Source organism: Oncorhynchus keta, unplaced genomic scaffold (assembly GCF_023373465.1).
Source record: "Oncorhynchus keta strain PuntledgeMale-10-30-2019 unplaced genomic scaffold, Oket_V2 Un_scaffold_23910_pilon_pilon, whole genome shotgun sequence".
Classification (NCBI taxonomy): Eukaryota; Metazoa; Chordata; class Actinopteri; order Salmoniformes; family Salmonidae; genus Oncorhynchus; species Oncorhynchus keta.
In genome coordinates, this window is record NW_026290877.1 from 74,860 (window position 1) to 102,500 (window position 27,641).

At 41.9% G+C, this 27,641-nt stretch overlaps 1 long non-coding RNA gene and 1 pseudogene across 1 annotated transcript; one reads left to right on the forward strand and one right to left on the reverse strand.

Moving 5' to 3' along the window:
• The window catches only part of LOC127928231 (lysophosphatidylcholine acyltransferase 1-like), a 72,532-nt pseudogene extending 59,200 nt beyond the window's left edge, over positions 1-13,332 (forward strand).
• A 1,016-nt stretch (positions 13,333-14,348) lies between these two features.
• Positions 14,349-14,764, reverse strand: LOC127928232 (uncharacterized). Its single transcript, XR_008131017.1, has 3 exons — positions 14,618-14,764; positions 14,450-14,569; positions 14,349-14,409 (listed from the first exon to the last, which is right to left on the reverse strand). It is a non-coding gene; the product is annotated as an uncharacterized LOC127928232 (long non-coding RNA).
• Between the last annotated feature and the right edge of the window lie 12,877 nt (positions 14,765-27,641).

Sequence of the window (27,641 nt, forward strand, 5' to 3'; positions counted from 1 at the left end):
ACTGGTTAACTCTCTCCTCATGCTCTAGTCTAACTGTCTACTGTTCCTCAGAGCTCTAGATGGGCCCATCACAGACTACTGGTTAACTCTCTCCTCATGCTCTAGTCTGTCTACTGTACCTCAGGGCTCTAGATGGGCCCATCACAGACTACTGGTTAACTCTCTCCTCATGCTCTAGTCTGTCTACTGTACCTCAGGGCTCTAGATGGGCCCCATCACAGACTACTGGTTAACTCTCTCCTCATGCTCTAGTCTGTCTACTGTTCCTCAGGGCTCTAGATGGCCCCATCACAGACTACTGGTTAACTCTCTCCTCATGCTCTAGTCTGTCTACTGTACCTCAGGGCTCTAGATGGGCCCATCACAGACTACTGGTTAACTCTCTCCTCGTGCTCTAGTCTGTCTACTGTTCCTCAGGGCTCTAGATGGCCCCATCACAGACTACTGGTTAACTCTCTCCTCATTCTCTAGTCTAACTGTCTACTGTTCCTCAGGGCTCTAGATGGGCCCATCACAGACTACTGGTTAACTCTCTCCTCATGCTCTAGTCTAACTGTCTACTGTACCTCAGGGCTCTAGATGGGCCCCATCACAGACTACTGGTTAACTCTATCCTCATGCTCTAGTCTGTCTACTGTTCCTCAGGGCTCTAGATGGGCCCATCACAGACTACTGGTTAACTCTCTCCTCATGCTCTAGTCTGTCTACTGTTCCTCAGGGCTCTAGATGGGCCCATCACAGACTACTGGTTAACTCTCTCCTCATGCTCTAGTCTGTCTACTGTACCTCAGGGCTCTAGATGGGCCCCATCACAGACTACTGGTTAACTCTCTCCTCATGCTCTAGTCTGTCTACTGTTCCTCAGGGCTCTAGATGGGCCCCATCACAGACTACTGGTTAACTCTCTCCTCATGCTCTAGTCTGTCTACTGTTCCTCAGGGCTCTAGATGGGCCCCATCACAGACTACTGGTTAACTCTCTCCTCATGCTCTAGTCTGTCTACTGTTCCTCAGGGCTCTAGATGGGCCCCATCACAGACTACTGGTTAACTCTCTCCTCATGCTCTAGTCTGTCTACTGTTCCTCAGGGCTCTAGATGGGCCCATCACCCCTCGACTCAACAGATCAGGGACTTGCTGGTTGTTTGACTCGTTGAATCAGGTGTAAATGTTGGAATAGATGAAATGTATGAAACAGCTGAGGGTCACGAGGACCGCTTCTGAAAACACTGGACTGCTGGTTAGAGGCCTGTATATCAGACCTTATCCTAGTTCACACTCTGTTTCAAGTCTCCTATCCTTCCTCTCCAGGGCCCTGGACATCCCCATTACTGACTACTCGTTTGAAGACTGTCAACTGGCCATGGCTGAGGGTCAACTCAGACTCCTGTTGACACCTGCCTGCTGGAGTTCGCCAAGCTGGTCCGGAGACTGGGGTGAGGTTGAACCCCAGAATGTAGAGACTGTATTAATATTACCTGGTCAGGTTGAACCCCAGAATGTAGAGACTGTATTAATGTTACCTGGTCAGGTTGAACCCCAGAATGTAGAGACTGTATTAATGTTACCTGGTCAGGTTGAACCCCAGAATGTAGAGACTGTATTAATGTTACCTGGTCAGGTTGAACCCCAGAATGTAGAGACTGTATTAATGTTACCTGGTCAGGTTGAACCCCAGAATGTAGAGACTGTATTAATGTTACCTGGTCAGGTTGAAGCCCAGAATGTAGAGACTGTATTAATGTGTTGATGTTACCTGCTCAGGTTGAACCCCAGAATGTAGAGACTGTATTAATGTTACCTGGTCAGGTTGAAGCCCAGAATGTAGAGACTGTATTAATGTTACCTGGTCAGGTTGAACCCCAGAATGTAGAGACTGTATTAATGTTACCTGCTCAGGTTGAACCACAGAATGTAGAGACTGTATTAATGTTACCTGGTCAGGTTGAACCCCAGAATGTAGAGACTGTAATAATGTTACCTGGTCAGGTTGAACCCCAGAATGTAGAGACTGTATTAATGTTACCTGGTCAGGTTGAACCCCAGAATGTAGAGACTGTATTAAAGTTACCTGGTCAGGTTGAACCCCGGAATGTAGAGACTGTAATAATGTTACCTGGTCAGGTTGAACCCCAGAATGTAGAGACTGTATTAATGTTACCTGGTCAGGTTGAACCCCAGAATGTAGAGACTGTATTAATGTTACCTGGTCAGGTTGAACCCCAGAACGTAGAGACTGTATTAATGTTACCTGGTCAGGTTGAACCCCAGAATGTAGAGACTGTATTGATGTTACCTGGTCAGGTTGAACCCGAGAATGTAGAGACTGTATTAATGTTACCTGGTCAGGTTGAACCCCAGAATGTAGAGACTGTATTAATGTTACCTGCTCAGGTTGAACCCCAGAATGTAGAGACTGTATTCATGTTACCTGGTCAGGTTGAACCCCAGAATGTAGAGACTGTATTAATGTTACCTGGTCAGGTTGAACCCCAGAATGTAGAGACTGTATTAATGTTACCTGGTCAGGTTGAACCCCAGAATGTAGAGACTGTATTAATGTTACCTGGTCAGGTTGAACCCCAGAATGTAGAGACTCTGTATTAATGTGTTGATGTTACCTGCTCAGGTTGAACCCCAGAATGTAGAGACTGTATTAATGTTACCTGGTCAGGTTGAACCCGAGAATGTAGAGACTGTATTCATGTTACCTGGTCAGGTTGAAGCCCAGAATGTAGAGACTGTATTAATGTGTTGATGTTACCTGCTCAGGTTGAACCCCAGAATGTAGAGACTGTATTCATGTTACCTGCTCAGGTTGAACCCCAGAATGTAGAGACTGTATTCATGTTACCTGGTCAGGTTGAAGCCCCAGAACGTGGAGACTGTATTAATGTTACCTGGTCAGGTTGAACCCCAGAATGTAGAGACTGTATTAATGTTACCTGGTCAGGTTGAACCCCAGAATGTAGAGACTGTATTAATGTTACCTGCTCAGGTTGAACCCCAGAATGTAGAGACTGTATTCATGTTACCTGCTCAGGTTGAAGCCCCAGAACGTGGAGAAGGTACTGCAGGAGTTTGGGAACAGAGCCAGGAAGATGGAGGGAGAGAAGCTGGGTCTGGAAGCCTTTGCCCACTACCTTGATGTCCCTGTGTCAGACATGCTCAGAGACATCTTCTCCCTCTTCAACGAGGTAAGGAAACACACTGAATATAATAACATCCCATTAGACGCTTTGAAGGCCGAAGTTACAAGTTTCTCAACTTCCCAAAACTCAGGAAACAGAAATATATGTTCCCTATATTGTGTATTTTAATTTTGAAATACAGAGTTCGATATTAGATTTCAATATTAGATTTTTATATTATACACTAGATTCAGATATAGATATTATATTTAGACATTAGATTTAGACATTAGATTCAGACATTAGATTTAGACATTAGATTCAGAAATTAGATTCAGACTTTAGACATTAGATTCAGACATTAGATTTAGACATTAGATTCAGACATTAGATTCAGACATTAGATTTAGACATTAGACATTAGATTTAGACATTAGATTTAGACATTAGATTCAGACATTAGATTCAGACATTAGATTTAGACATTAGATTTAGACATTAGATTCAGACATTAGATTTAGACATTAGATTTAGACATTAGATTTAGATATTAGACATTAGATTCAGACATTAGATTTAGACATTAGATTTAGACTTTAGACATTAGATTCAGACATTAGATTCAGACATTAGATTCAGACATTAGATTTAGACTTTAGACATTATATTCAGACATTAGATTTAGACATTAGATTTAGACTTTAGACATTATATTCAGACATTAGATTCAGACATTAGATTCAGACATTAGATTTAGATATTAGATTTAGACTTTAGACATTAGATTTAGATATTAGATTTAGACTTTAGACATTAGATTTAGACATTAGATTTAGACTTTAGACATTAGATTTAGAAATTAGACATTAGATTTAGATATTAGACATTCGATTTAGACATTCGATTTAGACTTTAGACATTATATTCAGACATTAGATTTAGACATTAGAATTAGACATTACATTTAGACATTAGATTCAGACATTAGATTCAGAAATTAGATTCAGACATTAGATTTAGACGTTAGATTTAGACATTAGACATTACATTTAGACATTAGATTTAGACATTAGATTCAGACATTAGACATTACATTTAGACATTAGATTCAGACATTAGATTCAGACATTAGATTCAGACATTAGATTCAGACATTAGATTTAGACATTAGATTTAGACATTAGATTTAGACATTAGATTTAGACATTAGATTTAGACATTAGACATTAGATTTAGACATTAGATTCAGACATTAGATTCAGACATTAGATTCAGACATTAGATTTAGACATTAGATTCAGACATTAGATTTAGACATTAGACATTACATTTAGACATTAGATTTAGACATTAGATTCAGACATTAGATTTAGACATTAGATTTAGACATTAGATTTAGACATTAGATTCAGACATTAGATTTAGACGTTATATTTAGACGTTAGATTTTGACATTAGATTTAGACATTAGATTTAGACATTAGATTTAGACATTAGATTCAGACATTAGATTTAGACATTAGATTTAGACATTAGATTTAGACATTAGATTTAGACATGTGCTTTGCCAGATTCCTTCTAACCATTAGATTTAGACATTCGATTTCTTCTCCTCCAGCAGGAAGACAACGTGATAGACATTAGACATTAGATTTAGACATTAGATTAGACATTAGATTCAGACATTAGACATTAGATTTAGACATTAGATTTAGACATTAGCTTGCCAGATTCCTTCTAACCAGACCTTTCACTTAGATTCAGTCTCTCTTCTCCTCCAGCATTTAGACAATTAGATAGACATCAGAGACATTAGATTTAGACATTAGATTCAGACATTAGATTCAGACATTAGACATTTAGATTTAGACATTAGATTTAGACATGTGCTTAGATTTTTAACCAGACATTAGATTTAGACATTAGATTTAGACATTAGATTCAGACATTAGATTTAGACGTTATATTTAGAGGAAGACAACGATTTAGACATTAGATTTAGACATTAGATTCAGACATTAGATTCAGACATTAGATTCAGACATTAGACATTAGATTTAGACATTAGATTTAGACATGTGCTTAGATTCCTTCTCAGTACATTAGATTCAGACATTAGAGGAAGACACGTGATAGATTCAGAGACATTAGATTCAGACATTAGATTCAGACATTAGATTTAGACATGTGCTCTGCCAGATTCCTTCTAACCAGTACCTCTTCACTGTGTTCGTCTCTCTTCTCCTCCAACAGGAAGACAACGTGATAGACATCAGAGAATATGTCATCGCCTTATCGGTTGCGTGCAGACCTGCTAAAACTCTGGAGACCATGAAACTGGCCTTCAGGGTACGTTTTCTGCTCCAGCTCTGGTTTCATGCTCTGTCAAGCTGTCTTTCAGAGGGCCTACGACCACTGATATTTCTGCCATTTTCCATTTGAGAGGACGTACTAATGACCCATGGTGTGAGTTGTAGACTGTGTCGATTTTAACAGATGGTCTGAGGGCCCAGCCGGCTCAATGGGTGTGAGTGAGATGTGAAAGGGGTCATGGGTCAGGGGTCATCTAATGTGTGTTAGTTATTATTTGCATATATCCCAGATGTTTGAGGCGGAGGAGGACGGTGCGATCACAGTGGCTGAGTTGGCCTGCATCCTAAAGACGGCGTTAGGAGTGGCTGACCTCGACGTCTCACGTCTCTTCGTTGCTATCGACACAGAGGACACGGGGAAACTCACCTTTGGTAAGAAACGACTTGTCTTCCTAGCTTGTACTTGTCTTCTTGTTTAGCTGCTCTTGGGAGTATACGCCTGGGGTGATTTTTGGAACCTTTATTTAACTAGGCAAGTCAGTTAAGAACAAATTCTTATTTTCAATGACGGTCTAGGAACAGTGGGTTAACTGCCTGTTCAAGGGCAGAGCGACAGATTTGTACCTTGTCAGGTCTGGGGTTTGAACTTGCAACCTTTCGGTTACTAGTCCAACGCTCGAACCACTAGGCTACCCACAGTTATGTTGTGTCTGTAATTTCTAGTTCATTTGTAAATATTAGGAGTTTACCTATCTTTGTAAACATGCACTTGTTTGTTAATTGTAGGTTATTGTATTTAATTTGCTTGAAATAACCTTTACCGTTGTGTGTGTCGCCCCCCTGTGGCCGTAACAGGCAAGTTCAGGAGCTTTGCAGAGCATCACCCAAACTTCAGTGAGGACTACCTGTCCACAGACAATACAGGCCGTAACGGCTGTCCTCACCAGCCCAACGCCACGCCCAACGCCAAGCCTCAGACCAACGGCTTCTGCCCTGACTTCAGCCCGCGAGACAAACACCACGACACAACGACGGACTGTTCAGTGAAGAAACACAACTGAGTCCGTTAGTCACCTCAGAATCCACCTCTCCTGGTGAGAGAGTGGGTGGTGGGGGTTGTTGTTGTTGTTGTTGTTGTTGTTGATGGGCTATATGTATGGTCAGTCGGATACACACACACACACACACACACACACACACACACACACACACACACACACACACACACACACACACACACGAGAAATGTAACCCTTATTAACCGTATCCAGAATGTTTCTACGGTTCATTTAATCTTGGTGATCTGACGTTGTTTGTTTTTAGTAGAGTTTTTCTGTATTTGTTCTGAGGAAGGAACATTTTAAATGCCAAAAAGATGGCTGATGACGATTGAGGAGAAGTGGAGCGTGAAACACTGGAAGGGAAGCACATGTGATGTTTCCTCCATGTTGGGGTCTGGGAGAGGTCGAGAGACAACACCTCAACCAGAGAAGAACGTGATGTTTCCTCCATGTTGGGGTCTGGGAGAGGTCGAGAGACAACACCTCAACCAGAGAAGAACGTGATGTTTCCTCCATGTTGGGGTCTGGGAGAGGTCGAGAGACAACACCTCAACCAGAGAAGAACGTGTGATGTTTCCTCCATGTTGGGGTCTGGGAGAGGTCGAGAGACAACACCTCAACCAGAGAAGAACGTGATGTTTCCTCCATGTTGGGGTCTGGGAGAGGTCGAGAGACAACACCTCAACCAGAGAAGAACGTGTGATGTTTCCTCCATGTTGGGGTCTGGGAGAGGTCGAGAGACAACACCTCAACCAGAGAAGAACGTGATGTTTCCTCCATGTTGGGGTCTGGGAGAGGTCGAGAGACAACACCTCAACCAGAGAAGAACGTGATGTTTCCTCCATGTTGGGGTCTGGGAGAGGTCGAGAGACAACACCTCAACCAGAGAAGAACGTGTGATGTTTCCTCCATGTTGGGGTCTGGGAGAGGTCGAGAGACAACACCTCAACCAGAGAAGAACGTGTGATGTTTCCTCCATGTTGGGGTCTGGGAGAGGTCGAGAGACAACACCTCAACCAGAGAAGAACGTGATGTTTCCTCCATGTTGGGGTCTGGGAGAGGTCGAGAGACAACACCTCAACCAGAGAAGAACGTGACGTTTCCTCCATGTTGGGGTCTGGGAGAGGTCGAGAGACAACACCTCAACCAGAGAAGAACGTGTGATGTTTCCTCCATGTTGGGGTCTGGGAGAGGTCGAGAGACAACACCTCAACCAGAGAAGAACGTGATGTTTCCTCCATGTTGGGGTCTGGGAGAGGTCGAGAGACACACCTCAACCAGAGAAGAATGGTTTCCTCCATGTTGGGGTCTGGGAGATCGAGAGACAACACCTCAACCAGAGAAGAACGTGTGATGTTTCCTCCATGTTGGGGTCTGGGAGAGGTCGAGAGACAACACCTCAACCAGAGAAGAACGTGATGTTTCCTCCATGTTGGGGTCTGGGATAGGTCGAGAGACAACACCTCAACCAGAGAAGAACGTGTGATGTTTCCTCCATGTTGGGGTCTGGGAGAGGTTAGAGACAACACCTCAACCAGAGAAGAACGTGTGATGTTTCCTCCATGTTGGGGTCTGGGAGAGGTCGAGAGACAACACCTCAACCAGAGAAGAACGTGATGTTTCCTCCATGTTGGGGTCTGGGAGAGGTCGAGAGACAACACCTCAACCAGAGAAGAACGTGTGATGTTTCCTCCATGTTGGGGTCTGGGAGAGGTCGAGAGACAACACCTCAACCAGAGAAGAACGTGTGATGTTTCCTCCATGTTGGGGTCTGGGAGAGGTCGAGAGACAACACCTCAACCAGAGAAGAACGTGATGTTTCCTCCATGTTGGGGTCTGGGAGAGGTCGAGAGACAACACCTCAACCAGAGAAGAACGTGACGTTTCCTCCATGTTGGGGTCTGGGAGAGGTCGAGAGACAACACCTCAACCAGAGAAGAACGTGACGTTTCCTCCATGTTGGGGTCTGGGAGAGGTCGAGAGACAACACCTCAACCAGGGAAAGGAACCTTAGTTTTGAGTGAATTCGGTGTCTATTTTTTGTTTTTAATCTTCTTCTTTCTGATGGAAAGATGGCAGGTTTGACTCTGGGTGCTTTACTGTCAGTGAGCAGTATTGAGGGACTGTGACTGAATAAAACAGCCTTAAAGCACCAGTGACATTGTCTGAGCCCACTTTGGCTTTGATTGAACTTTTGAGGTGCAATATGGCTGATGTACAGATGTAGGATCTTAATTTGAGCCAGTTGGCCACAGCAGGGAAAATAATCCTGCATCAACAACATTTTTTTTTAATTATTATATGGATTATAATGTATGGTAATTTTTGGGCAGGTTAATACATCAATATATAAAATAAGGGAAAATAAAGTCTGACATTTCTAAGTGGAAATTACAAACTTCAAAATACATTTTAAACCTAAAATACACGACACATTTTAAATGCAGGAAAGTTCTCCTGAAACATGGTGATCAAATTAAGATCCTACACCTGTAAAATGGGTCAGATTTAAGATGTGATTATGGTTGATATCAGAGGGGTCAGATTTAAGATGTGATTATGGTTGATATCAGAGGGGTCAGATTTAAGATGTGATTATGGTTGATATCAGAGGGGTCAGATTTAAGATGTGATTATGGTTGATATCAGAGGGGTCAGATTTAAGATGTGATTATGGTTGATATCAGAGGGGTCAGATTTAAGATGTGATTATGGTTGATATCAGAGGGGTCAGATTTAAGATGTGATTATGGCTGATATCAGAGGGTCAGATTTAAGATGTGATTATGGCTGATATCAGAGGGGTCAGATTTAAGATGTGATTATGGTTGATATCAGAGGGGTCAGATTTAAGATGTGATTATGGCTGATATCAGATGGGGTCAGATTTAAGATGTGATTATGGCTGATATCAGAGGGGTCAGATTTAAGATGTGATTATGGCTGATATCAGAGGGGTCAGATTTAAGATGTGATTATGGTTGATATCAGAGGGGTCAGATTTAAGATGTGATTATGGCTGATATCAGAGGGGTCAGATTTAAGATGTGATTATGGCTGATATCAGAGGGTCAGATTTAAGATGTGATTATGATATAGATTTAAGATGGTTGATATCAGAGGGGTCAGATTTAAGATGTGATTATGGTTGATATCAGAGGGGTCAGATTTAAGATGTGATTATGGTTGATATCAGAGGGGTCAGATTTAAGATGTGATTATGGTTGATATCAGAGGGGTCAGATTTAAGATGTGATTATGGTTGATATCAGAGGGGTCAGATTTAAGATGTGATTATGGTTGATATCAGAGGGGTCAGATTTAAGATGTGATTATGGTTGATATCAGAGGGGTCAGATTTAAGATGTGATTATGGTTGATATCAGAGGGGTCAGATTTAAGATGTGATTATGGTTGATATCAGAGGGGTCAGATTTAAGATGTGATTATGGTTGATATCAGAGGGGTCAGATTTAAGATGTGATTATGGCTGATATCAGAGGGGTCAGATTTAAGATGTGATTATGGCTGATATCAGAGGGGTCAGATTTAAGATGTGATTATGGTTGATATCAGAGGGGTCAGATTTAAGATGTGATTATGGTTGATATCAGAGGGTCAGATTTAAGATGTGATTATGGCTGATATCAGAGGGGTCAGATTTAAGATGTGATTATGGTTGATATCAGAGGGGTCAGATTTAAGATGTGATTATGGTTGATATCAGAGGGGTCAGATTTAAGATGTGATTATGGTTGATATCAGAGGGGTCAGATTTAAGATGTGATTATGGTTGATATCAGAGGGGTCAGATTTAAGATGTGATTATGGCTGATATCAGAGGGGTCAGATTTAAGATGTGATTATGGTTGATATCAGAGGGGTCAGATTTAAGATGTGATTATGGTTGATATCAGAGGGGTCAGATTTAAGATGTGATTATGGTTGATATCAGAGGGGTCAGATTTAAGATGTGATTATGGTTGATATCAGAGGGGTCAGATTTAAGATGTGATTATGTTTGATATCAGAGGGGTCAGATTTAAGATGTGATTATGGTTGATATCAGAGGGGTCAGATTTAAGATGTGATTTTGGTTGATATATCAGAGGGGTCAGATTTAAGATGTGATTATGGTTGATATCAGAGGGGTCAGATTTAAGATGTGATTATGGTTGATATCAGAGGGGTCAGATTTAAGATGTGATTATGGTTGATATCAGATGGGGTCAGATTTAAGATGTGATTATGGTTGATATCAGAGGGGTCAGATTTAAGGTGTGATTATGGTTGATATCAGAGGGGTCAGATTTAAGATGTGATTATGGCTGATATCAGAGGGGTCAGATTTAAGATGTGATTATGGCTGATATCAGATGGGGTCAGATTTAAGATGTGATTATGGTTGATATCAGAGGGGTCAGATTTAAGATGTGATTATGGTTGATATATCAGAGGGGTCAGATTTAAGATGTGATTATGGTTGATATATCAGAGGGGTCAGATTTAAGGTGTGATTATGGTTGATATCAGATGGGGTCAGATTTAAGATGTGATTATGGCTGATATCAGATTTAAGATGTGATTATGGTTGATATATCAGAGGGGTCAGATTTAAGATGTGATTATGGTTGATATATCAGAGGGGTCAGATTTAAGGTGTGATTATGGTTGATATCAGAGGGGTCAGATTTAAGATGTGATTATGGTTGATATATCAGAGGGGTCAGATTTAAGGTGTGGCTTTAAGGGAAAACAGAACCAGCAGGGTGTAAGTCATGTAATGCGACTGCGTTGCCGTTAGTCGTCAGTGCAGACGGCCGTCTCTCCTAAGACCAGGACTTCAGACATGAGATCTGAGTTTAATACATGAGATGTTCGCTGGATTACATTGTTTGTTTGTTTAACTGACAGTAAACCTGTTTAAATAGACGTAAACATTGAGGGAACATTTGAAAAAGGGAAATAACTGATCTCACGTTCCTGTCCTGAGTCGACGTCTTTATTCATTAGTAATAACTCAGTTACATGAAACTGTGTCCATAGGGCCCTGGTCTAAAGTAGTGTACTATGTAGGGAATAGGGCTCTGGTCTAAAGTAGTGTACTATATAGGACCCTGGTCTAAAGTAGTGCTCTATATAGGGAATAGGGCCCTGATCTAAAGTAGTGCACTATATAGAGAATAGGGTGCCATCTGGGACCTAGCCTGTCGATCTATCCACTGTTAATCACCTGAATGTTACTATAGAGGTCTATTGGATGGGTGAATGTTACTATAGAGGTCTATTGGATGGGTGAATGTTACTATAGAGGTCTATGGGACAGGTGATTGTTACTATAGAGGTCTATTGGACAGGTATATGTTACTATAGAGGTCTATGGGACAGGTATATGTTACTATAGAGGTCTATTGGATGGGTGAATGTTACTATAGAGGTCTATGGGACAGGTATATGTTACTATAGAGGTCTATGGGACAGGTATATGTTACTATAGAGGTCTATTGGACAGGTATATGTTACTATAGAGGTCTATGGGACAGGTATATGTTACTATAGAGGTCTATGGGACAGGTATATGTTACTATAGAGGTCTATGGGACAGGTATATGTTACTATAGAGGTCTATTGGATGGGTGAATGTTACTATAGAGGTCTATGGGACAGGTATATGTTACTATAGAGGTCTATTGGACAGGTATATGTTACTATAGAGGTCTATAGGACAGGTATATGTTACTATAGAGGTCTATTGGATGGGTGAGAAGGGGTTTGCCATCTAAAAGCGGGTTCTAAATACAAGTAGTTTCTATAACGCATCCTTATACCCTGTCTGTCGTTTACATAAACATCCCCCCCAAAGAGAGCTTTACAATGGGAGCAATATATGACATCATTCACCGTCTCTCAACTTCTTCTCCTTTCGAAGAGATCAAATTAATATGTTTTTTGTATTTTTTATTCCAAATGCGGGCATTTTGTGAATTTCTGGTAATACGTCAATGATTTTTTAATTTGATTTGATTTTTTAAAAATGTATTTAATTTCCCTGCCTGCCGTGAGCAAGAAATGTGACGTTTTTATCATGTGGGTTTGTGCTGTTGCTCAAAGTAACTCTGTCCTGGTTCCTTTTGTTATAATGGACGGAGTAGATTTGTGTTGTGGTACACAAACAGCCTCAAAATGTATTGTTAATATAACTTGTCGTTCTTATTCTTAATATTATCGAATGCTTTAGATGCCAAAATGCATATTTAAAAAATAAATAAAAATAATTAGCCTTGAATCTATCTATTTATCTAGCTATGGTTTTCATGATTATATAAAGAGAATGTATAGACAATCTGTCATCTTTTTATTTATTTTTTAAAGCTACTAAAATCACTGATATATAACAAAATGTACTTTTAAATCATGATTTCCAGAACAATATTGTGTTAATTAGTGCTTCTATTTCATGCTGTGATTTCATCCTGGTCAACGTGTAACCAGGTTGAACAATAGCTGTTGTGTGTTAAGCCTTGAGGTGCAGATCCCCTGCTATATGACAGGCCTACTTAACACACCAACCTAGCAAGACTGGATCCACACATTTACAATGGGACTCTTTTGTTGTTGCTAGAATTCACCACCACAGTGACTTTATCTGTTCCCACGGCAACATGTTTATACCGTTTTGTTTTCTATAATGTATTTGTGTTTACACTTTAGATGTGTGACGTCTGTTGTTTCTCATTTCATGGTGGTATATTACTGTGACCATGCTTCTATTATCTTTTCATATTTGTTAAATTAAATGGAACACATACTAATAAAGATCTGGAATTCCAGTTGTGGGGGGGGGTTGTATCCCCAAGTTCACCTCCCCCAATTTTTTTTTTTTTATTGTTGTAAAGAAAGAGATCTGTGTTCTATATTTAGCTCAGTTTTCTAGAACTGTGTCGTCTCAGGATCTTTGACGTGTTCTAACACAAGATTGGTAACTGTTTACCGGACCGGTAAGAGGAAGCTTCTGATTGGCTTATTCAAGGAATAGTCAACACAGATGTTTTTTTTCTCGTTTGGATTATTTAGGTAGCTGTGAAATTAAGACTCTCTGACTAAAAAGGTTGTTGTTTAAAACAAAAGTTGGTCCACCTAGTTCTCGTACTATTAATTCATTTAATCATGTTGTCTGTCTATTGTTTTAAATATCTCACAACATACAAGAATCGTTCTGTTTCTATCGGTTTTTTAAAATGGTTCTGAAGACAAACCGTAAGAGCTGATATCTTATTTACGCTACTACAACTGCTGCCTGCTTCTTCTGTGTCCCACACTGAACTGAAGACGAAACATCTACCTGTTTAATGTGTGATGCTCTCGACTGATACCTAGCTAGCTAGCTGGCTTTCTGATGGTTCCTCTAGACTGATAGCTAGCTAGCTGGCTTTCTGATGGTTCCTCTAGACTGATAGCTAGCTAGCTGGCTTTCTGATGGTTCCTCTAGACTGATAGCTAGCTAGCTGGCTTTCTGATGGTTCCTCTAGACTGATAGCTAGCTAGCTGGCTTTCTGATGGTTCCTCTAGACTGATAGCTAGCTAGCTGGCTTTCTGATGGTTCCTCTAGTTCCTCTAGACTGATACCTAGCTATCTAGCTTTCTGATGGTTCCTCTAGACTGATACTGATAGCTGGCTTTCTGATGGTTCCTCTAGACTGATAGCTAGCTAGCTAGCTGGCTTTCTGATGGTTCCTCTAGACTGATAGCTAGCTAGCTGGCTGATGGCTAGACTGATAGCTAGCTAGCTGGCTTTCTGATGGTTCCTCTAGACTGATAGCTAGCTAGCTAGCTGGCTTTCTGATGGTTCCTCTAGACTGATACCTAGCTAGCTAGCTGGCTTTCTGATGGTTCCTCTAGACTGATAGCTAGCTAGCTGGCTTTCTGATGGTTCCTCTAGACTGATACCTAGCTATCTGGCTTTCTGATGGTTCCTCTAGACTGATAGCTAGCTAGCTGGCTTTCTGATGGTTCCTCTAGACTGATACCTAGCTATCTAGCTTTCTGATGGTTCCTCTAGACTGATAGCTAGCTAGCTAGCTAGCTGGCTTTCTGATGGTTCCTCTAGACTGATACCTAGCTAGCTAGCTGGCTTTCTGATGGTTCCTCTAGACTGATACCTAGCTAGCTAGCTGGCTTTCTGGTGGTTCCTCTAGACTGATAGCTAGCTAGCTAGCTTTCTGATGGTTCCTCTAGACTGATACCTAGCATGCTAGCTTTCTGATGGTTTTGCTGTGTGGACCAGGATCATGCTGAATTTGCTGAGTTCTTTCTCTCTACATGTTTCTATTTTCTCCTCTTGAGTTTTTATTTGTAATGTACTTAAACAGCCATTTACTGCAAGATACTTTGAAATGTATTTTTGGGAACGCTATGATGATATAACTTGTCAATGTGACTCTTTAATATAAAAATAAATACAACAATTAACACCAAGTTTCTGTGTTCTTGATGTTAATTCTGTGTTTCTTAATGTAACGCCGTTAGTCTGGGCTCTATGTAGACTGGTGTTCTATGTAGACTGGGTTCTATGTAGACTGGTGTTCTATGTAGACTGGTGTTCTATGTAGACTGGTGTTGTATATAGACTGGTGTTCTATGTAGACTGGGGTTCTATGTAGACTGGGTTCTATGTAGACTGGTGTTCTATGTAGACTGGTGTTCTATGTAGACTGGTGTTCTATGTAGACTGGTGTTCTATGTAGACTGGTGTTCTATGTAGACTGGTGTTCTATGTAGACTGGTGTTCTATGTAGACTGGGGTTCTATGTAGACTGGTGTTCTATGTAGACTGGTGTTCTATGTAGACTGGGGTTCTATGTAGACTGGTGTTCTATGTAGACTGGTGTTCTATGTAGACTGGGTTCTATGTAGACTGGGGTTCTATGTAGACTGGTGTTCTATGTAGACTGGGTTCTATGTAGACTGGGGTTCTATGTAGACTGGGGTTCTATGTAGACTGGTGTTCTATGTAGACTGGTGCTCTATGTAGACTGGTGCTCTATGTAGACTGGGTTCTATGTAGACTGGGTTCTATGTAGACTGGTTTTCTATGTAGTCTGGGTTCTATGTAAACTGGTGTTCTACGTAGACTGGTGTTCTATGTAGACTGGTGTTCTACGTAGACTGGGTTCTACGTATACTGGGTTCCATGTAGACTGGTGTTCTATGTAGACTGGGGTTCTATGTAGACTGGTGTTCTATGTAGACTGGGTTCTATGTAGACTGGTGTTCTATGTAGACTGGTGCTCTATGTAGTCTGGAGTTCTATGTAGACCGGGTTCTATGCAGACTGGTGTTCTATGAGGTTGAAAACGGTTGTTGACAAATGGCACAGATTCTGTCTCCCTCTTGAGGCCACAACTAACCACAGATAGAGAGGGGGGGGTGGTGTGTGTCTGTTCATTACCACCTTGAATGGCCGCTCTCCTCTGTTGAACTGAAATCCAATAACAAGGAAATCCCTTTTTTTTATTATTGTGTCCTGAGGAAACAACCTGGCCTCAGGGCAATATGTAGGATTTGGTACGCACATTTTTTTCCCCCTTCATTTAGTATGATACATTACGTGACGTTAGGTTACGTTACGAATGGAATAGCGGTTGTACAATACCATATAAATTTAGATGATGTATAGTATTATAACGTCTTTCTCTGAGACCAGGCTGCATGTTGCATCTTAACAACAAAGAATAATTAATTGAGAATGTACGTTGCTGATTAGAAGAGCTGACAATAAAGGTTAGGAGAATTAGGTTAGGGGGTGGGGGGGGGTTATCTAAAATGTTACTGTTTGTAATGTAACACACTTTAGTGAAGATGCACAAATGTACTTCAGATGACCAACGTGAGTCCAGTCTGGAGGAACTGATCAACAGCACCCTGCCATAAACCCCAGTCATTTCAGATCAACCTATTGTTCATCTCTTATGGGATTTCAATGAATAATGACTCAATGATGTATACATTTAACTTAAAACTATTATTAAACAGAATATGTTACTGTATGGATGTATGAATGTTATTATAATCATAATACTGAATATAATGTGCATAGTTTTAGTCAAGAGTTAGAACAAGGACTTTCTGTTCCTTGTTAGAAACAAATGGAGCTATCAACAGACCGGCTGGAATACTGTGTTCCTTACAGGACATTCTGTCCCCACCCAGGGAGGGGAGAGACCTGGGGCTATACTGACATTCCTTACAGGACATTCTGTCCCCACCCAGGGAGGGGAGAGACCTGGGGCTATACTGACATTCCTTACAGGACATTCTGTCTCTACCCAGGGAGGGGAGAGACCTGGGGCTGGTAGTAGATTGTTTAACAGGTGGCAGACAATGTGAGAAGACTTGTGAACTATATTGCCATTGTATCTGAGAGGAGGGGCATTTATGACGAAATGTGAGGTATGTAAACTAATGTACATGGTATTAAGGGGAGCGCTCTCGAGAATAAATGCTATTGGCTAACTTTTGATAGACTGGTCTCTTGTCTATTTTATGCAAATAAGGATCTTACAAATTCTTAGAAACAGACAGAGTGATTTTAATTTAATTGGTTAATGAACACATGTAGGAATTGTTATATTCTTTAAACATAATCAGAGCTCCCCAACCTCTGCCCAGAACGGTTCATGATGACGAATATATATATACATACAGTGGGGCAAAAAGGTATTTAGTCAGCCACCAATTGTGCAAGTTCTCCCACTTAACAAGATGAGAGAGGCCTGTAATTTTCATCATAGGTACACTTCAACTATGACAGACAAAACGAGAAGAAAAAATCCAGAAAATCACATTGTAGAATTTTTTATGAATTTATTTGCAAACGATGGTGGAAAATAAGTATTTGGTCAATAACAAAAGTTTATCTCAATACTTTGTTATATACCCTTTGTTGGCAATGACAGAGGTCAAACGTTTTCTGTAAGTCTCCACAATATTGGCCCATTCCTCCATGCAGTTCTCCTCTAGAGCAGTGATGTTTTGGGGCTGTTGCTGGGCGACACGGACTTTCAACTCCCTCCAAAGATTTTCTATGGGGTTGATATCTGGAGACTGGCTAGGCCACTCCAGGACCTTGAAATGCTTCTTACGAAGCCACTCCTTCGTTGCCCGGGCGGTGTGTTTGGGATCCTTGTCATGCTGAAAGACCCAGCCACGTTTCATCTTCAATGCCCTTGCTGATGGAAGGAGGTTTACACTCAAAATCTCACGATACATGGCCCCATTCATTCTTTCCTTTACACGGATCAATCATCCTGGTCCCTTTGCAGAAAAACAGCCACAAAGCATGATGTTTCCACCCCCATGCTTCACAGTAGGTATGGTGTTCTTTGGATGCAACTCAGCATTCTTTGTCCTCCAAACACGACGAGTTGAGTTTTTACCAAAAAGTTATATTTTGGTTTCATCTGACCATATGACATTCTCCCAATCTTCTTCTGGATCATCCAAATGCTCTCTAGCAAACTACAGAGGGGCCTGGACATGTACTGGCTTAAGCAGGGGGACACATCTTGCACTGCAGGATTTGAGTCCCTGGCGGCGTAGTGTGTTACTGATGGTAGGCTTTGTTACTTTGGTCCCAGCTCTCTGCAGGTCATTCACTAGGTCCCCCCGTGTGGTTCTGGGATTTTTGCTCACCGTTCTTGTGATCATTTTGACCCCACGGGGTGAGATCTTGCGTGGAGCCCCAGATCGAGGGAGATTATCATTGGTCTTGTATGTCTTCCATTTCCTAATAATTGCTCCCACAGTTGATTTCTTCAAACCAAGCTGCTTACCTATTGCAGATTCAGTCTTCCCAGCATGGTGCAGGTCTACAATTTTGTTTCTGGTGTCCTTTGACAGCTCTTTTGTCTTGGCCATAGTGGAGTTTGGAGTGTGACTGTTTGAGGTTGTGGACAGGTGTCTTTTAAACTGATAACAAGTTCAAACAGGTGCCATTAATACAGGTAATGAGTGGAGGACAGAGGAGCCTCTTAAAGAAGAAGTTACAGGTCTGTGAGAGCCAGAAATCTTGCTTGTTTGTAGGTGACCAAATACTTATTTTCCAACATCATTTGCAAATAAATTCATAAAAAATCCTACAATGTCATAGTTGAAGTGTACCTATGATGAAAATTACAGGCCTCTCTCATCTTTGTAAGTGGGAGAACTTGCACAATTGGTGGCTGACTAAATACTTTCCCCCCCACTGTATATACACACCGCCCTTCATTTGGTCAGCCATTGATCACAACTCATTTACTGATGCAGGTTGTCCTCCATTGACAACATGCTAACAGCTGAGGACGTGTTGTTATTGACGTGTTGTTGTTATTGACGTGTTGTTGTTATTGACGTGTTGTTGTCGACGTGTTGATATTGACGTGTTGTTATTGACGTGTTGTTATTGACGTGTTGTTATTGACGTGTTGTTATTGACGTGTTGTTATTGACGTGTTGTTGTTATTGACGTGTTGTTGTTATTGACGTGTTGTTGTTATTGACGTGTTGTTGTTATTGACATGTTGTTATTGACATGTTGTTGTTATTGACATGTTGTTATTGACGTGTTTTTTTGTTGACTCCTTTGTTTTGTTGATGTGTTGTTGCCGTGTTGTCCCTCTGTGTCATAGAAACGCCCACAGGCAACCTCAGCATGGTTATGTACAACAACCGTAACTCAACGGCTAAGACAGTTATTTAACGATGGTTACCCTCAATATATCTGCCAACTCACTCCGTAATATCCATCACCGTAGCCACCGCTGTTACAGGGCCCGAGTGGGATTGTATTAGAGCGGGCACAGCAGCCTCCATTCCCTATATAGTGCACTAGAAAATAGGATGCCATTTGAGACTTACCCAAGTAGCATTAGATCTCAGAGAAAATACATAGCTTGGTGCTGTTTGGCTGAAAACAGAAGCTGGGAGAAAACCACTAGCTTTCATAATGTGTAACCTGATTCATGTCCCGGCGTTCTCATGGTGGGAGAGGAAACGTCATCTCAATGGGAACACTTACTGGACCGAGGTTTTTTACACTTAAAAAAAAAAAATATATATATATATATATATATATTATCCCTTTTTCGGGGTATCCAATTGGTAGTTACAGTCTTGTCTCATCGCCGCAACTCCCGTACGGACTCAGGAGAGGCGAAGATGGAGAGTCGTGCGTCCTCTGAAACCCGACCCAACCTGATTCTTCTGCCGGCCAAACCCTCCCTGTCACGCCTTGGTCATTGTATTTTGTGTTTTTGTTATATGTTTGGGTAGGCCAGGGTGTGACATGGGTTTATATGTTGTTTTTCGTATTGGGGTTTGTAGTATTTGGGATCGCGGCTAATTAGGGGTGTTGTATAGGCTTGGCTGCCTGAGGCGATTCTCAATCTGAGTCAGGTGATCCTCGTTGTCTCTGATTGGGAACCGTATTTAATAATAATTCTGGGTAACTCTGGGTTGTATTTAGGGAGCCATAGTTTCGCTTTGTATTTCGTGGGTGATTGTTCCTAACTCTGTGTTGTGGTCACAAGATAGGCTGTAATAGTTTCACGTTTTTGTATTTAGTATCAGTTACTTCATGTACGCGTTTCTTTCATTAAAGTCATGAGTAACCAACACGCTGCATTTCGGTCCGACTCTCTTTCTTCAACAGACGAACGTCGTTACACTCCCCTAACCCAGATGGCGTTGCGCTGGGCCAATTGTGTGCCGCCCCATGGGTTTCCCGGTCGCGGCCGGCTGCTACAGAGCCTGGACTCGAACCCAGAATCTCTAGTGGCACAGCTAGTACTGAGATGCAGTGCCTTAGACCACTGCCTCCCTCGGGAGGCCATCTTTTTACCGTTCGCTCTATTATAATATAATTCACTACTGTAATTTACTGTGATTTATAATTTAATTCACTACTGTAATTTACTGGGAATAATAATATAATTCACTACTGTAATTTACTGGGAATTATAATATAATTCACTACTGTAATTTACTGGGAATAATAATATAATTCACTACTGTAATTTACCATGAATTATGATATAATTCACTTCTGTAATTTACTGGGAATTATAATATAATTCACTACTATAATTTACTGGGAATTATAATATAATTCACTACTGTAATTTACTGTGAATTATAATATAATTCACTACTGTAATTTATTGTGAATTATAATATAATTCACTACTGTAATTTACTGGGAATGATAATATAATTCACTACTGTAATTTACTGTGAATTAGAGTATAATTCACTACTGTAAGGTACTTTGACAGTCCAGCAGCAGATGCACATCATTATACACTATCTACAGTAGTATTTACATCTTCAGTCCAGGCAGTAAACGTATCCTGCAGTACTGACTAACTGTATGGCATAGATTTTACTTGAAGAATTGACAAACCCTAGATACTTAATTTAGGATTTTTTTTTGTGAAAGACCAATGGCGTGGAGTTACTCTTGTTAAAATGTCTCGTTTAATTTCTCAGCCAAGTCTTATTCATGTATATGTTTCTGTAGAGAAACAAGGTCAGGAGCAGTCAGTCAGAGACTCGGACAATAGAGGCACCTCCAGCATCGTCTGGGACCACTGGATTTAGCCATGACTCCATGGAGAAAGAATGTAATCATTGTTTCCCTGCATGTCAAGCTGTCGCAAACACACACACACACACACACACACACACACACACACACACACACACACACACACACACACACACACACACACACACACACACACACACACACACACACACGAACACCCACCCCCACACACACCCCTGTCAACAACAACCATAGAATATATGCTAAGCTACGCCACAACATAATCATCCCAGGTTTTCTATGTCTTCCTCATGGAGAACATTTGCAGTGTTCGTGGTAAACAGCAACTGGATAAATGGACCTCTGGCCCTCGTTTCCCTGCGTCCCTGTTGTTGCCTAGAGAGATCCCATCAGCGACGGCACGATACAGAATGGACCCGTCCATCAGGTTGTGTCACAAATGCCCCCCCCCACACACTATTTCCCATAGGGCTCTGGTCTCAAGTAGTGCACTACGTAGGGAATCGGGTGCTGTTTGGAACATGGAACCTGTCTGTAGGTAGCATGATGAGATGGTAATAGTTATGTATCACGTTGGGACAGGATCTTCATCTCAGTCCTCTGAGACCACAGCTGTTGTGTTACGGAGACAGTGGGCTGCATCTCAATTGGTCTAAAGTAGTGCACTATGTAGGGAATAGGGTGCCTCCCCTGGTCTAAAGTAGTGCACTATGTAGGGAATAGGGTGCCATTTGGGATGCACACAGGGAAACAGCCCACTGGATTACTGTTCTGCCCGAGCCTGTTCCTGTTCCTGTCTTACAGGTCATACCACATCTATCCAATCATATAGCTCAATAGGAAACCGTTTGTGATTGGATGTGGTGTGTTGATTGATGAGGTCATACCACATCTATCCGATCATATAGCTCAATATGAAACCCTTTGTGATTGGATGTGGTGTGTTGATTGATCTGGTCATACCACATCTATCCAATCATATAGCTCAATAGGAAACCGTTTGTGATTGGATGTGGTGTGTTGATTGATGAGGTCATACTACATCTATCCAATCATATAGCTCAATAGGAAACCATGTGTGATTGGATGTGGTGTGTTGATTGATGAGGTCATACCACATCTATCCAATCATATAGCTCAATAGGAAACCATTTGTGATTGGATGTGGTGTGTTGATTGATCAGGTCATACAACATCTATCCAATCATATAGCTCAATAGGAAACCGTTTGTGATTGGATGTGGTGTGTTGATTGATGAGGTCGTACAACATCTATCCAATCATATAGCTCAATATGAAACCCTTTGTGATTGGATGTGGTGTTTTGATTGATGAGGTCATACCACATCTATCCAATCATATAGCTTAATATGAAACACTTTGTGATTGGATGTGGTGTTTTGATTGATGAGGTCGTACAACATCTATCCAATCATATAGCTTAATATGAAACCCTTTGTGATTGGATGTGGTGTGTTGATTGATGAGGTCATACAACATCTATCCAATCATATAGCTTAATATGAAACACTTTGTGATTAGATGTGGTGTTTTGATTGATGAGGTCATACCACATCTATCCAATCATATAGCTTAATATGAAACACTTTGTGATTGGATGTGGTGTTTTGATTGATGAGGTCATACAACATCTATCCAATCATATAGCTCTACTTCCCTAATGACACGTGGGAACTAACACAGAGTGGGGTGTGAGGTGACTGGAGAGTGATGTCATAGAAAAACATGCGCTATCTAGAACCTCATAGGTTTCTTCGACTGTCCCCATAGGAGAACCCTTTTTGTTTCCAGGTTAGACCCCTTCTGGGTTCCCCTACTACAGAAGGTTCTACAGTTCTATCTGGAAACAAGAAGGGTTCTCCTATGGAGACAGCCAAAGAACCCTTTTTGTTTCCAGGTTAGACCCCTTCTGGGTTCCCCTTACTACAGAAGGTTCTACAGTTCTATCTGGAAACAAGAAGGGTTCTCCTATGGAGACAGCCAAAGAACCCTTTTTGTTTCCAGGTTAGACCCCTTCTGGGTTCCCCTTACTACAGAAGGTTCTACAGTTCTATCTGGAAACAAGAAGGGTTCTCCTATGGAGACAAAGGTCCCTTTTGGAACCATTTTCCAAAGAGTGAGAGAGATGGTGCTACTCATGAGAGGACGGTCATGAGAGATGGTGCTACTCATGAGAGGAACGGTCATGAGAGATGGTGCTACTCATGAGAGGACGGTCATGAGAGATGGTGCTACTCATGAGAGGAACGGTCATGAGAGATGGTGCTACTCATGAGAGGACGGTCATGAGAGATGGTGCTACTCATGAGAGGACGGTCATGAGAGATGGTGCTACTCATGAGAGGACGGTCATGAGAGCACAACAATGAGAGGACAATCATGAGAGCACAACAATGAGAGGACAGTCTTGAGAGCACAACAATGAGAGGACAGTCTTGAGAGCACAACAATGAGAGGACAGTCTTGAGAGCACAACAATGAGAAGACAGTCTTGAGAGGAACGGTCATGAGAGCACAACAATGAGAGGACAGTCTTGAGAGCACAACAATGAGAGGACAGTCTTGAGAGCACAACAATGAGAGGACAGTCTTGAGAGCACAACAATGAGAGGACAGTCTTGAGAGCACAACAATGAGAGGACAGTCTTGAGAGGAACGGTCATGAGAGCACAACAATGAGAGGACAGTCTTGAGAGCACAACAATGAGAGGACAGTCATGAGAGCACAACAATGAGAGGACAGTCTTGAGAGCACAACAATGAGAGGACAGTCTTGAGAGCACAACAATGAGAGGACAGTCTTGAGAGCACAACAATGAGAAGACAGTCTTGAGAGGAACGGTCATGAGAGCACAACAATGAGAGGACAGTCTTGAGAGCACAACAATGAGAGGACAGTCTTGAGAGCACAACAATGAGAGGACAGTCTTGAGAGGAACGGTCATGAGAGCACAACAATGAGAGGACAGTCTTGAGAGGAACGGTCATGAGAGCACAACAATGAGAGGACAGTCTTGAGAGGAACGGTCATGAGAGCACAACAATGAGAGGACAGTCTTGAGAGGAACGGTCATGAGAGCACAACAATGAGAGGACAGTCTTGAGAGGAACGGTCATGAGAGCACAACAATGAGAGGACAGTCTTGAGAGCACAACAATGAGAGGACAGTCTTGAGAGCACAACAATGAGAGGACAGTCTTGAGAGGAACGGTCATGAGAGCACAACAATGAGAGGACAGTCTTGAGAGCACAACAATGAGAGGACAGTCTTGAGAGGAACGGTCATGAGAGCACAACAATGAGAGGACAGTCATGAGAGCACAACAATGAGAGGACAACCATGAGAGGACGGTCATGCGAGGACGGTATTGAGAGGACGGTATTGAGAGGACGGTCATGAGAAGAAGGTCTTGAGAGGACGGTATTGAGAGGACGGTATTGAGAGGACAACCATGAGAGGATGGTATTGAGAGGACGGTCATGCGAGGAAGGTCTTGAGAGGACGGTATTGAGAGGAACGGTCTGTCTTGAGAGGACGTATTGAGAGGAACGGTCTTGAGAGGACGTATTGAGAGGACGGTATTGAGAGGACGGTATTGAGAGGACGGTCTTGAGAGGACGGTATTGAGAGAACGGTCATGAGAAGGTCTTGAGAGGACGGTCCTGAGAGGACGGTATTGAGAGGACGGTATTGAGAGGACAACCATGAGAGGATGGTATTGAGAGGACGGTCATGCGAGGAAGGTCTTGAGAGGACGGTATTGAGAGGACAGTATTGAGAGGACGGTATTGAGAGGATAGTATTGAGAGGACGGTCTTGAGAGGACAGCAGATAATTTTGAAAAAGTTTGAAGTAGGTCACATAATTCATAAAATACTCCATTAAAGACAAATGAAGAATTCCATTATTATAATGTAGACTTTGCTTTTAAATCCACTGAATAGAAAGACAGACGGCCTTTACAGTAAAAGGATGAGACATGACAGGGGAGGTCTTCCTGACTTACAGTAAAAGGATGAGACATGACAGGGTAGGTCTTCCTGACGGGCAGACCACAGGCTGTGAGGATTGGCAACAACACCTCCTCCACAATGACTCTTAACACAGGGGTCCCCCAGGGCTGTGTCCTCAGCCCTCTGCTGTACTCCCTGTTCACCCACACACACTGACTCAACACAGGGGTCCCCCAGGGCTGTGTCCTCAGCCCTCTGCTGTACTCTCTGTTCAACCACAAACTGACTCTTAACACAGGGCCCCCCAGGGCTGTGTCCTCAGCCCTCTGCTGTACTTCCTGTTCACCCACAAACTGACTCAACACAGGGGTATCCCAGGGCTGTGTCCTCAGTCCTCTGCTATACTCCCTGTTCACCCACACACACTGACTCAACACAGGGGTCCCCCAGGGCTGTGTCCTCAGCCCTCTGATGTACTCCCTGTTCACCCACGCACACTGACTCAACACAGGGGTCCCCCAGGGTTGTGTCCTCAGTCCTCTGCTGTACTCCCTGTTCAACCACAAACTGATTCTTAACACAGGGGTCCCCCAGGGCTGTGTCCTCAGTCCTCTGCTGTACTCCCTGTTCAACCACAAACTGACTCTTAACACAGGGGTCCCCCAGGGCTGTGTCCTCAGTCCTCTGCTGTACTCCCAGTTCAACCACAAACTGACTCTTAACACAGGGGTCCCCCAGGGCTGTGTCCTCAGTCCTCTGCTGTACTCCCTGTTTACCCACAAACTGACTCTTAACACAGGGGCCCCCCAGGGCTGTGTCCTCAGTCCTCTGCTGTACTCCCTGTTCACCCACACACACTGACTCAACACAGGGGTCCCCCAGGGCTGTGTCCTCAGTCCTCGGCTGTACTTCCTGTTCACCTGCGTAGCTTTGCACAACACCAACTTCATTATCAAGTTTTCTGAAGACATCACGGGTGTAAAAGCATGATAACCAATAATGTCGAGTCATCCGGTACGGAGGAAGTACTGTAAGTGAACTTGTATTTATTTTTATTTATTTTTTTATTTAATTTAATTAGGTAAGTCAGTTAAGAACAAATTCTTATTTTCAATGACGGCCAAGGAACAGTGAGGTAACTAACTGCCTGTTCAGGGGCAGAACGACAGATTTGTACCTTGTCAGCTCAGGGATTCGAACTTGCAACCTTTCGGTTGCTAGTCCAACGCTCTAACCACTAGGCTACCTTGTGGTGCCAGGACAATAACATCTCCCTAAACGTCAGAAAAACAATACATTTATTCTACTGAGACATTAACTTTATGTTCATATGATCTTTAATTAGTTCATATTGTTTTAGTTGTTCAGAAGGAACCTCCAGTAATCATTTAGTTGTCTAGAAGGAACCTGCAGTAATCATTTAGTTGTTCAGAAGGAACCTGCAGTAATAATTTAGTTGTCTAGAAGGAACCTGCAGTAATCATTTAGTTGTCTAGAAGGAACCTGCAGTAATCATTTAGTTGTTCAGAAGGAACCTGCAGTAATAATTTAGTTGTCTAGAAGGAACCTGCAGTAATCATTTAGTTGTCTAGAAGGAACCTGCAGTAATCATTTAGTTGTCTAGAAGTAACCTGCAGTAATCATTTAGTTGTCTAGAAGGAACCTGCAGTAATCATTTAGTTGTCTAGAAGGAACCTGCAGTAATCATTTAGTTGTCTAGAAGGAACCTGCAGTAAACATTTAGTTGTTCAGAAGGAACCTGCAGTATTTATAGAAGGAATCATTTAGTTGTCAGAAGGAACCTGCAGTAATCATTTAGTTGTCTAGAAGGAACCTGCAGTAATCATTTAGTTGTCTAGAAGGAACCTGCAGTAATCATTTAGTTGTCTAGAAGGAACCTGCAGTAATCATTTAGTTGTCTAGAAGGAACCTGCAGTAATCATTTAGTTGTCTAGAAGGAACCTGCAGTAATCATTTAGTTGTCTAGAAGGAACCTGCAGTAATCATTTAGTTGTCTAGAAGGAACCTGCAGTAATCATTTAGTTGTCTAGAAGGAACCTGCAGTAATCATTTAGTTGTCTAGAAGGAACCTGCAGTAATCATTTAGTTGTCTAGAAGGAACCTGCAGTAATCATTTAGTTGTCTAGAAGGAACCTGCAGTAATCATTTAGTTGTCTAGAAGGAACCTGTAATCAGTAATCATTTAGTTGTCTAGAAGGAACCTGCAGTAATCATTTAGTTGTCTAGAAGGAACCTGCAGTAATCATTTAGTTGTCTAGAAGGAACCTGCAGTAATCATTTAGTTGTCTAGAAGGAACCTGCAGTAATCATTTAGTTGTCTAGAAGGAACCTGCAGTAATCATTTAGTTGTCTAGAAGGAACCTGCAGTAATCATTTAGTTGTCTAGAAGGAACCTGCAGTAATCATTTAGTTGTCTAGAAGGAACCTGCAGTAATCATTTAGTTGTCTAGAAGGAATCATTTAGTTGTCTAGAAGGAACCTGCAGTAATCCAGTAATCATTTAGTTGTCTAGAAGGAACCTGCAGTAATCATTTAGT